Source organism: Pleuronectes platessa, chromosome 6, assembly GCF_947347685.1.
Source record: "Pleuronectes platessa chromosome 6, fPlePla1.1, whole genome shotgun sequence".
Classification (NCBI taxonomy): Eukaryota; Metazoa; Chordata; class Actinopteri; order Pleuronectiformes; family Pleuronectidae; genus Pleuronectes; species Pleuronectes platessa.
Window position 1 is genome coordinate 26,124,198 of NC_070631.1, and position 12,126 is coordinate 26,136,323.

At 45.2% G+C, this 12,126-nt stretch overlaps 6 non-coding genes across 6 annotated transcripts; 2 read left to right on the top strand and 4 right to left on the bottom strand.

Moving 5' to 3' along the window:
- Positions 1-2,061: 2,061 nt before the first annotated feature.
- trnaq-cug (transfer RNA glutamine (anticodon CUG)) lies at positions 2,062-2,133 on the top strand. The gene has a single exon. It is a non-coding gene; the product is annotated as a tRNA-Gln (tRNA).
- A 214-nt stretch (positions 2,134-2,347) lies between these two features.
- trnal-cag (transfer RNA leucine (anticodon CAG)) lies at positions 2,348-2,430 on the bottom strand. The gene has a single exon. It is a non-coding gene; the product is annotated as a tRNA-Leu (tRNA).
- A 760-nt stretch (positions 2,431-3,190) lies between these two features.
- trnaq-uug (transfer RNA glutamine (anticodon UUG)) lies at positions 3,191-3,262 on the bottom strand. Its single transcript has one exon. It is a non-coding gene; the product is annotated as a tRNA-Gln (tRNA).
- Positions 3,263-8,627: 5,365 nt separating this feature from the next.
- Positions 8,628-8,699, top strand: trnaq-cug (transfer RNA glutamine (anticodon CUG)). The gene has a single exon. It is a non-coding gene; the product is annotated as a tRNA-Gln (tRNA).
- A 214-nt stretch (positions 8,700-8,913) lies between these two features.
- trnal-cag (transfer RNA leucine (anticodon CAG)) lies at positions 8,914-8,996 on the bottom strand. Its single transcript has one exon. It is a non-coding gene; the product is annotated as a tRNA-Leu (tRNA).
- Positions 8,997-9,739: 743 nt separating this feature from the next.
- On the bottom strand, positions 9,740-9,811 carry trnaq-uug (transfer RNA glutamine (anticodon UUG)). The gene has a single exon. It is a non-coding gene; the product is annotated as a tRNA-Gln (tRNA).
- Between the last annotated feature and the right edge of the window lie 2,315 nt (positions 9,812-12,126).

Here is a 12,126-nt window from a genome sequence, read left to right on the forward strand (position 1 = left end):
AAAATTTGGATTCCATGTCCTTTCCTGTCAAGTAATCACACTGTGAAGATCTCTTGATGGCAAAGGCAAAAAAGCTCACCGTCTTTGAACGTGGTAGGATTGTTGAACTGCATAAACAAGGCCTCTCACAACGTGCCATCGCTGCTGAGGTTGGACGCAGTAAGACAGTCATTTTGCATATCTTAAAAGATCCTCAGGGTTATGGAACAAAAAAATCAAGCGGTAGACCCAAAAAAATCTCACCGGCGCTGAGCCGGAGGATCCGAATGGCTGTCCGTCAAGACACGGGACGATCCTCGTCCCAAATTAAGGCCATTACTGGTGCTGACTGCAGCCCATAACCATCAGACGGCATCTGCGAAGGAAGGGCTTCAAAAAAAAAAAATGTATTCAAAGTCTCCTTCAACGCCACAAAATTGCCCATTTAGACTTTGCAAGGGAGCACCAAACATGGGACATTCAAAGGTGGAAGAAAGTTTTATTCTCTGACGAGCAAAAATGTAACCTTGATGGTCCTGATGGCTTCCAACGTTACTGGCATGACAAGGAGATGCCACCTGAGATGTTTTCTACGCGGCACAGTGGAGGGGGCGCCATCATGATCTGGGGTGCTTTTTCCTTCAATGGAACAATGGAGCTCCAGGTTGTGCAGGGGCGTCAAACAGCAGCTGGCTATGTGGGGATGTTGCAGCGGGCATCCCTCATGACTGAGGGCCCTCGTCTGTGTGGTAACGACTGGGTTTTTCAGCAGGACAACACTCCAATTCACAATGCTCGTCTGACCAAGACTTTTTTCCAGGAGAATAACATCAGTCTTTTGGACCATCCTGCGTGTTCCCCTGATCTTAATCCAATTGAGAACATTTGGGGATGGATGGCAAGGGAAGTTTACAAAAATGGACTTCAGTTCCAGACAGTGGATGCCCTTCCTGAAGCCATCTTCACCACTTGGCGCAACATTCGCACTAGCCTTTTGGAAACACTTGCATCAAGCATGCCAAAACGAATTTTTGAAGTGATCAACAATAATGGTGGAGCTACTCATTACTGAGTCAGTTTTTGACACTTTAATTTCTGTTTTAGGATTTTTTCTTTTTTTTTTGAACTGTGGTCTTAAACTTTTGATCAGCTGATGAACAGCCTACTTCAGTTAAATTGTTGTTTTCAATAAATTGCCTGCTCACAACTTTTGGGCTCTTGTTCCCATTTCTTCTTTTTGCATTTTGAAACTCTACTTAGAACCTTCCTAAGATTCAACAGTGCAAAATGCAAATTCATGCAATTTTTTAACTGGTCTTAAGATTTTGATCAGGAGTGTATTACAGACCAGGTATCCTTTTACCGTGCTGCTGCATGTCCTCCAGAATCTAAAGAAAGACTCAACAGAAACGGTCTGCCCTTGACCACCTACATGAGTTATATCAAAAGTAAGCAGGAGACAAGTACATAGACCTAATGGAAATGAATACAAGCACTAGGGGACAAGTTGAGCTGTTTGTTAAACTCCTGAAGTTGGCAGACGACACAACGGTCATCGGCCTCATCAGGGACGGTGATGAGTCTGCGTACAGACGGGAGGTGAAACAGCTGGCCTTTTGGTGTAGTGAGAACCACCTGAAGCTGAACAAGCTCAAAACTGTGGAGATGATAGTGGACTTTAGGAGGAGCCCGTCAACACTGCTGCCAGTCACTATACTCAACAGCACAATGTGACTGCTGTGGAGACCTTCCGATTTTTGGGATCCACAATCTCCCACGACCTAAAGTGGGCCTCCAACATTGACACCATCACCAAAAAGGCCCAGCAGAGTATGCACTTCCTGGACCAGATCAGGAAATTCAACCTGCCTCAGGAGCTGTTGATCCAGTTCTACACTGCTATCATCCAGGCTGTTCTCTGCGCGCGCATGCATCGCTTTCTGCTTTGGATCGGCCACCAAACAGGTTCTGACCAAATCAGGATGTCAAGTCATTAAATCTTGCTATCAAACACAAGATCAAGCTCTTGTATAAAGTCAGGAAAAAATGCTTGACAACATTGGTGTTAATGAGATGAGTAGTGGTTCCATGGTGTAATGGTCAGCACTCTGGACTCTGAATCCAGCGATCCGAGTTCAAATCTCGGTGGGACCTGATTTTGAGAGAGACCCACAGTTGTCAAGTCCCTCGGCACTTGATGACTCTGTTCAGCAAAGACGTGACTTATTACCCATTAATAGATGACCTTTGATTTAGTTCAAATTTAGGCTCTCAAGGTTTTTCGCCATCTTCCCTGATGTGGAGAAACATGTCATTGTTTTTGGAGATCCTGCCCATTACGTTGGCTCTGCCCAAATTAAAAGCACAATGTCAGAAGTGGGATTCGAACCCACGCCTCCAGAGGAGACTGCGACCTGAACGCAGCGCCTTAGACCGCTCGGCCATCCTGACCATGTTTTATCAAAAGGCTATCGATTTCTTCAGATTTTAACCAGGTGTTGAAGCGCGCTATGTTTGCTTACCGTCGCCTGAACACTTGGAAAAACTACTCAAGGCTTCAAGATGCACGGAACTTTGCATAATCTCCTGACATTCTCCGGAAGGGGCTCTACGTGAGAACACAAATGCCAACTCAGAGGCTCTGGACTTTCTACTGTGTCTCTCCTGCCTGCGCCCCCCCCCCCCGAGTAAAAACTCCAGATTATGTCCGATCGAGCCTATGTGAGAAAAAAGTAGGGGATTAACTGGAAGATAAACCGCAAGTGAGTGGTTGTGGTTTAAATGTTTCTAAAACATGACAGAGACGCAAAACTTAAAAAAACTAAAAGAACGAAAAACAGTTCAGGACGAATTCGCGTAGACCACACAGTCGAAGAGCTCAACAAGAATCGAGAGCTTTTCTTTTTTTTTTGCTCCATAGGATCCTCTAAGAACTGTGATGTCATGTTTCGAAGGAATTGATTGGTCAGAGGGCGGTGCTTTTATACTGGTTGATCGTTCATCTCCAATTCAACCGGCTCAAGGGCAGGTCAGCCGTTCAGCATAAGTTACTATTGTGATTTCCCTTGTTAAGAAGTGAATGAGTTCTGTAGGAGGAGAAACCCCTAATTTAACAGGAATTAAAGCTGATCAGCGCAAATGCTGCTTCATAGTACAGGACAGAGAGCTTCTACCAGATGTTCATCCTCCATATTTCATGAGAACTAACTTGAGGTTCAACCGAGACTTGAACTCGGATCACTGGATTCAAAGTCCAGAGTGCTGACCATTACACCATTGAACCACGACATCGAGCAATCGAATCATTAACGGGACCAGCTCAGGATTGCTGCAGACACATACACTCCTGATCAAAATCTTAAGACCAGTTAAAAAATTGCATGAATTTGCATTTTGCACTGTTGGATCTTAGGAAGGTTCTAAGTAGAGCTTCAAAATGCAAAAAGAAGAAATGGGAACAAGAGACCAAAAGTTGTGAGCAGGCAATTTATTGAAAACAACAATTTAACTCAAATAGGCTGTTCATCAGCTGATCAAAAGTTTAAGACCACAGCCTTTAAAAGCCAAAATCTGTGCAAAAATTTGGATTCCATGTCCTTTCCTGTCAAGTAATCACACTGTGAAGATCTCTTGATGGCAAAGGCAAAAAAGCTCACCGTCTTTGAACGTGGTAGGATTGTTGAACTGCATAAACAAGGCCACTCACAACGTGCCATCGCTGCTGAGGTTGGACGCAGTAAGACAGTCATTTTGCATATCTTAAAAGATCCTCGGGGTTATGGAACAAAAAAATCAAGCGGTAGACCCAAAAAAATCTCACCGGCGCTGAGCCGCAGGATCCGAATGGCTGTCCGTCAAGACACGGGACGATCCTCGTCCCAAATTAAGACCATTACTGGTGCTGACTGCAGCCCATAACCATCAGACGGCATCTGCGAAGGAAGGGCTTCAAAAAAAAAAAACGTATTCAAAGTCTCCTTCAACGCCACAAAATTGCCCATTTAGACTTTGCAAGGGAGCACCAAACATGGGACATTCAAAGGTGGAAGAAAGTTTTATTCTCTGACGAGCAAAAATGTAACCTTGATGGTCCTGATGGCTTCCAACGTTACTGGCATGACAAGGAGATGCCACCTGAGATGTTTTCTACGCGGCACAGTGGAGGGGGCGCCATCATGATCTGGGGTGCTTTTTCCTTCAATGGAACAATGGAGCTCCAGGTTGTGCAGGGGCGTCAAACAGCAGCTGGCTATGTGGGGATGTTGCAGCGGGCATCCCTCATGACTGAGGGCCCTCGTCTGTGTGGTAACGACTGGGTTTTTCAGCAGGACAACACTCCAATTCACAATGCTCGTCTGACCAAGACTTTTTTCCAGGAGAATAACATCAGTCTTTTGGACCATCCTGCGTGTTCCCCTGATCTTAATCCAATTGAGAACATTTGGGGATGGATGGCAAGGGAAGTTTACAAAAATGGACTTCAGTTCCAGACAGTGGATGCCCTTCCTGAAGCCATCTTCACCACTTGGCGCAACATTCGCACTAGCCTTTTGGAAACACTTGCATCAAGCATGCCAAAACGAATTTTTGAAGTGATCAACAATAATGGTGGAGCTACTCATTACTGAGTCAGTTTTTGACACTTTAATTTCTGTTTTAGGATTTTTTCTTTTTTTTTTGAACTGTGGTCTTAAACTTTTGATCAGCTGATGAACAGCCTACTTCAGTTAAATTGTTGTTTTCAATAAATTGCCTGCTCACAACTTTTGGGCTCTTGTTCCCATTTCTTCTTTTTGCATTTTGAAACTCTACTTAGAACCTTCCTAAGATTCAACAGTGCAAAATGCAAATTCATGCAATTTTTTAACTGGTCTTAAGATTTTGATCAGGAGTGTATTACAGACCAGGTATCCTTTTACCGTGCTGCTGCATGTCCTCCAGAATCTAAAGAAAGACTCAACAGAAACGGTCTGCCCTTGACCACCTACATGAGTTATATCAAAAGTAAGCAGGAGACAAGTACATAGACCTAATGGAAATGAATACAAGCACTAGGGGACAAGTTGAGCTGTTTGTTAAACTCCTGAAGTTGGCAGACGACACAACGGTCATCGGCCTCATCAGGGACGGTGATGAGTCTGCGTACAGACGGGAGGTGAAACAGCTGGCCTTTTGGTGTAGTGAGAACCACCTGAAGCTGAACAAGCTCAAAACTGTGGAGATGATAGTGGACTTTAGGAGGAGCCCGTCAACACTGCTGCCAGTCACTATACTCAACAGCACAATGTGACTGCTGTGGAGACCTTCCGATTTTTGGGATCCACAATCTCCCACGACCTAAAGTGGGCCTCCAACATTGACACCATCACCAAAAAGGCCCAGCAGAGTATGCACTTCCTGGACCAGATCAGGAAATTCAACCTGCCTCAGGAGCTGTTGATCCAGTTCTACACTGCTATCATCCAGGCTGTTCTCTGCGCGCGCATGCATCGCTTTCTGCTTTGGATCGGTGTGACGGCCTGCTGGCCTGTGCCGGTATTGTATCTAACCCCCTGTTTGTGCCCTCTGATCGCTGTATGCAGATTGGCTGATGAGCTGTAACTGGATGCACCCGGCGCGCAGGTCCCGGACTGGTTAAAAGGCTCTGGCTCCTCCTCCATCGGGGTGGTTGGACCTGCAGCAGAGACGGCTGGAGGCTGGTCTTGGCCCAGCAGCGGGGGTGTTGTGTTAATCTTTTGTTTCGTACCTGTGCGTCGTGTATTGATTGGTTGCAGACGTTTTTGTTAACTTGACTTGGGCTGAACAATTGTAGGGAACGAAATCTGAAATAAAACCTTAGTATTACCTGGTACCACGTCCGTGTTTTGTATGTCATTCCCACCCTAGGTTGTGACATATGGGGGCTCGTCTAAAACACCAGTAAATGTTCTTGGGTACGTAAAGCGTCATCTTGTTATGATTTTTGATTAACTTGGATTTGTAAAATCGGATCAATAAATTACCTTGATTAGGATTAGTGCGTGTCTTCGGATGCGTGTTTTTTTTTATTTTTGTTTGTTGTTTTTGGGTGGCAGAAGATCTAGAGCGGTTGTCTCGGGGGCACTTCCGATTTCCACTGAGTCACTATCAACCGGTGATTTGTTTGGATTTACGGGCTGCGTGCTTAAAATCCCCGGTCTCACGCCACCTGAAGAAAAGCAGGGTCTACTGCTGAGATAGGTACTGGGGTAATTTGTTGATCTCTGTAGCAAATCAAAGGTTAATTGGGGAATATTGATTTTGTTTGAATATGGCGTCAAAAATTGTGACTGGTTTTATCCAAACTCCTTCGGCTGAATTATTAAACTCGTTAACTAAAGACCAGTTAATCGAGGTTGCGGACAATTATAACATCGTCGTTTCCGTGATACAAAGGAGATTAAAAGAGAGCGTTAGGTGTGTAGTTGTGGCCGGGTTAGTGGATCAGCAGGTGCTTATAACTACAGCTCCTCTCAGGTGCTAGTGGACAGCTCCTCTCTGGTTCGCGCACCTTTGATGGTGGCAGCATCAGAGGGGGAGGAGCTTAACACAACCGATGATTGTGTGTTACAAGGACGTTTAAAGAATTCCGAGACATTGCTAGCCATGTCGTCAGTCCTAAAACATTTAAATTCGATTCAGAGCCAAGAGCTCACTGATTTGCTTGGGGAGTTTAAAGTGTTGTTCTCTGATGTGCCTACACAGACTGATTTGCTGGAGCACGATATCGATGTGGGGGGTGCTGAGCCCATCCGGCAGCGTTTTTATCGAGTGCCTATCGGGAAAAAGGAAAGTCAGGACGAAGAGGTTCAGTATTTGCTTGACAATAACTTAGCTGAACCGTCTTTCTCCAGCTGGTCTTCGCCATGCTTATTGGTTAAAAAGTCTGACGGTACGTTTCGTTTTTGTACTGATTATCGCAAACTAAATGCTGTAACCAAACCTGATTCGTTTCCTTTACCTCGTATAGAGGATTGTATTGATGAAGTCGGAGCAGCCAAATTCGTCACAAAATTAGATCTCCTTAAAGGATATTGGCAAGTGCTGTTAACTGAGAGGGCTCGTGAAGTTTCCGCTTTTATCACACCTAAAGGGTTATTTTCGTATCGTGTCATGTCATTTGGGTTGCGTAATGCCCCAGCGACATTTCAAAGATTAATGAATCGTGTTGTGGCTGGGCTGGAAGGGGTAACTGTTTATTTGGATGATGTGGTTACGGTCAGTAATACCTGGTCATCACATCTGGAGCGCTTGCGACTGCTCCTCGCGCGCCTGGCACAGGCACGGCTCACGGTTAATCTAGCCAAGTGTGAGTTTGCTGGAGCGACCGTGACCTACCTGGGTAAGGTAGTGGGGCAGGGGCAAGTGCTCCCCATCCGGGCCAAAGTGCAGGTTATTGACGAGTTCCCTGTTCCTGCTACAAAACGCGAATTAATGCGCTTCCTCGGGATGGTGGGTTTTTACCGCTGCTTCTGCAGAAACTTTTCGTCCGTAGTCGCGCCATTGACTAGTTTGTTAAAAGCAAAGGCCACTTATACGTGGACAGACACCTGTCAAAACGCGTTTGACTCGGTTAAAGCTCTGTTAAGCTCTGCACCCGTTTTGATGGCTCCACGACTGGACAAACCATTTAAAATTCAAACGGATGCCAGTAACGTCGGCGCTGGAGCGGTGTTGATACAAGAAAATGACACTGGCGTAGAACATCCTGTATGTTTCTTTTCGCGAAAATTCAAGAATTACCAATTGAATTATTCTGTGATTGAAAAGGAGGCCCTCGCGCTCGTATGGGCACTCCAGCATTTCGAGGTGTATGTGGGTGGGCATTGTTCGGCCGTGGTTATTTACAGCGACCATAACCCACTGACCTTTCTACATTCTCTCCAGAACCCAAACCAACGGCTGATGAGATGGAGTCTCTTTCTTCAGCCATACAACTTGGATATTCGCCACATTAGGGGCTCTGACAATGTAGTTGCAGATGCATTGTCACGAGCCCCTATGTGTGCTGAGTAATGTTTATATGTTTAACTGAATTTTGTTTTTGTTTATTGTGTAAACATTGGGACAGGTGAAAACCTGGGGGGGGGTTTCCATCTTTTTAGGGGGAGGGTGTGACGGCCTGCTGGCCTGTGCCGGTATTGTATCTAACCCCCTGTTTGTGCCCTCTGATCGCTGTATGCAGATTGGCTGATGAGCTGTAACTGGATGCACCCGGCGCGCAGGTCCCGGACTGGTTAAAAGGCTCTGGCTCCTCCTCCATCGGGGTGGTTGGACCTGCAGCAGAGACGGCTGGAGGCTGGTCTTGGCCCAGCAGCGGGGGTGTTGTGTTAATCTTTTGTTTCGTACCTGTGCGTCGTGTATTGATTGGTTGCAGACGTTTTTGTTAACTTGACTTGGGCTGAACAATTGTAGGGAACGAAATCTGAAATAAAACCTTAGTATTACCTGGTACCACGTCCGTGTTTTGTATGTCATTCCCACCCTAGGTTGTGACATCGGCCACCAAACAGGTTCTGACCAAATCAGGATGTCAAGTCATTAAATCTTGCTATCAAACACAAGATCAAGCTCTTGTATAAAGTCAGGAAAAAATGCTTGACAACATTGGTGTTAATGAGATGAGTAGTGGTTCCATGGTGTAATGGTCAGCACTCTGGACTCTGAATCCAGCGATCCGAGTGCAAATCTCGGTGGGACCTGATTTTGAGAGAGACCCACAGTTGTCAAGTCCCTCGGCACTTGATGACTCTGTTCAGCAAAGACGTGACTTATTACCCATTAATAGATGACCTTTGATTTAGTTCAAATTTAGGCTCTCAAGGTTTTTCGCCATCTTCCCTGATGTGGAGAAACATGTCATTGTTTTTGGAGATCCTGCCCATTACGTTGGCTCTGCCCAAATTAAAAGCACAATGTCAGAAGTGGGATTCGAACCCACGCCTCCAGAGGAGACTGCGACCTGAACGCAGCTCCTTAGACCGCTCGGCCATCCTGACCATATTTTATCAAAAGGCTATCGATTTCTTCAGATTTTAACCAGGTGTTGAAGCGCGCTATGTTTGCTTACCGTCGCCTGAACACTTGGAAAAACGACTCAAGGCTTCAAGATGCACGGAACTTTGCATAATCTCCTGACATTCTCCGGAAGGGGCTCTACGTGAGAACACAAATGCCAACTCAGAGGCTCTGGACTTTCTACTGTGTCTCTCCTGCCTGCGCCCCCCCCCGAGTAAAAACTCCAGATTATGTCCGATCGAGCCTATGTGAGAAAAAAGTAGGGGATTAACTGGAAGATAAACCGCAAGTGAGTGGTTGTGGTTTAAATGTTTCTAAAACATGACAGAGACGCAAAACTTAAAAAAACTAAAAGAACGAAAAACAGTTCAGGACGAATTCGCGTAGACCACACAGTCGAAGAGCTCAACAAGAATCGAGAGCTTTTCTTTTTTTTTTTGCTCCATAGGATCCTCTAAGAACTGTGATGTCATGTTTCGAAGGAATTGATTGGTCAGAGGGCGGTGCTTTTATACTGGTTGATCGTTCATCTCCAATTCAACCGGCTCAAGGGCAGGTCAGCCGTTCAGCATAAATTACTATTAAGAAGTGAATGAGTTCTGTAGGAGGACAAACCCCTAATTTAACAGGAATTAAAGCTGATCAGCGCAAATGCTGCTTCATAGTACAGGACAGAGACCTTCTGCCAGATGTTCATCCTCTATATTTCATGAGAACTAACTTGAGGTTCAACCGAGACTTGAACTCGGATCACTGGATTCAAAGTCCAGAGTGCTGACCATTACACCATTGAACCACGACATCGAGCAATCGAATCATTAACGGGACCAGCTCAGGATTGCTGCAGACACATACACTCCTGATCAAAATCTTAAGACCAGTTAAAAAATTGCATGAATTTGCATTTTGCACTGTTGGATCTTAGGAAGGTTCTAAGTAGAGCTTCAAAATGCAAAAAGAAGAAATGGGAACAAGAGACCAAAAGTTGTGAGCAGGCAATTTATTGAAAACAACAATTTAACTCAAATAGGCTGTTCATCAGCTGATCAAAAGTTTAAGACCACAGCCTTTAAAAGCCAAAATCTGTGCAAAAATTTGGATTCCATGTCCTTTCCTGTCAAGTAATCACACTGTGAAGATCTCTTGATGGCAAAGGCAAAAAAGCTCACCGTCTTTGAACGTGGTAGGATTGTTGAACTGCATAAACAAGGCCTCTCACAACGTGCCATCGCTGCTGAGGTTGGACGCAGTAAGACAGTCATTTTGCATATCTTAAAAGATCCTCAGGGTTATGGAACAAAAAAATCAAGCGGTAGACCCAAAAAAATCTCACCGGCGCTGAGCCGGAGGATCCGAATGGCTGTCCGTCAAGACACGGGACGATCCTCGTCCCAAATTAAGGCCATTACTGGTGCTGACTGCAGCCCATAACCATCAGACGGCATCTGCGAAGGAAGGGCTTCAAAAAAAAAAAATGTATTCAAAGTCTCCTTCAACGCCACAAAATTGCCCATTTAGACTTTGCAAGGGAGCACCAAACATGGGACATTCAAAGGTGGAAGAAAGTTTTATTCTCTGACGAGCAAAAATGTAACCTTGATGGTCCTGATGGCTTCCAACGTTACTGGCATGACAAGGAGATGCCACCTGAGATGTTTTCTACGCGGCACAGTGGAGGGGGCGCCATCATGATCTGGGGTGCTTTTTCCTTCAATGGAACAATGGAGCTCCAGGTTGTGCAGGGGCGTCAAACAGCAGCTGGCTATGTGGGGATGTTGCAGCGGGCATCCCTCATGACTGAGGGCCCTCGTCTGTGTGGTAACGACTGGGTTTTTCAGCAGGACAACACTCCAATTCACAATGCTCGTCTGACCAAGACTTTTTTCCAGGAGAATAACATCAGTCTTTTGGACCATCCTGCGTGTTCCCCTGATCTTAATCCAATTGAGAACATTTGGGGATGGATGGCAAGGGAAGTTTACAAAAATGGACTTCAGTTCCAGACAGTGGATGCCCTTCCTGAAGCCATCTTCACCACTTGGCGCAACATTCGCACTAGCCTTTTGGAAACACTTGCATCAAGCATGCCAAAAACGAATTTTTGAAGTGATCAACAATAATGGTGGAGCTACTCATTACTGAGTCAGTTTTTGACACTTTAATTTCTGTTTTAGGATTTTTTCTTTTTTTTTTGAACTGTGGTCTTAAACTTTTGATCAGCTGATGAACAGCCTACTTCAGTTAAATTGTTGTTTTCAATAAATTGCCTGCTCACAACTTTTGGGCTCTTGTTCCCATTTCTTCTTTTTGCATTTTGAAACTCTACTTAGAACCTTCCTAAGATTCAACAGTGCAAAATGCAAATTCATGCAATTTTTTAACTGGTCTTAAGATTTTGATCAGGAGTGTATTACAGACCAGGTATCCTTTTACCGTGCTGCTGCATGTCCTCCAGAATCTAAAGAAAGACTCAACAGAAACGGTCTGCCCTTGACCACCTACATGAGTTATATCAAAAGTAAGCAGGAGACAAGTACATAGACCTAATGGAAATGAATACAAGCACTAGGGGACAAGTTGAGCTGTTTGTTAAACTCCTGAAGTTGGCAGACGACACAACGGTCATCGGCCTCATCAGGGACGGTGATGAGTCTGCGTACAGACGGGAGGTGAAACAGCTGGCCTTTTGGTGTAGTGAGAACCACCTGAAGCTGAACAAGCTCAAAACTGTGGAGATGATAGTGGACTTTAGGAGGAGCCCGTCAACACTGCTGCCAGTCACTATACTCAACAGCACAATGTGACTGCTGTGGAGACCTTCCGATTTTTGGGATCCACAATCTCCCACGACCTAAAGTGGGCCTCCAACATTGACACCATCACCAAAAAGGCCCAGCAGAGTATGCACTTCCTGGACCAGATCAGGAAATTCAACCTGCCTCAGGAGCTGTTGATCCAGTTCTACACTGCTATCATCCAGGCTGTTCTCTGCGCGCGCATGCATCGCTTTCTGCTTTGGATCGGCCACCAAACAGGTTCTGACCAAATCAGGATGTCAAGTCATTAAATCTTGCTATCAAACACAAGATCAAGCTCTTGTATAAAGTCAGG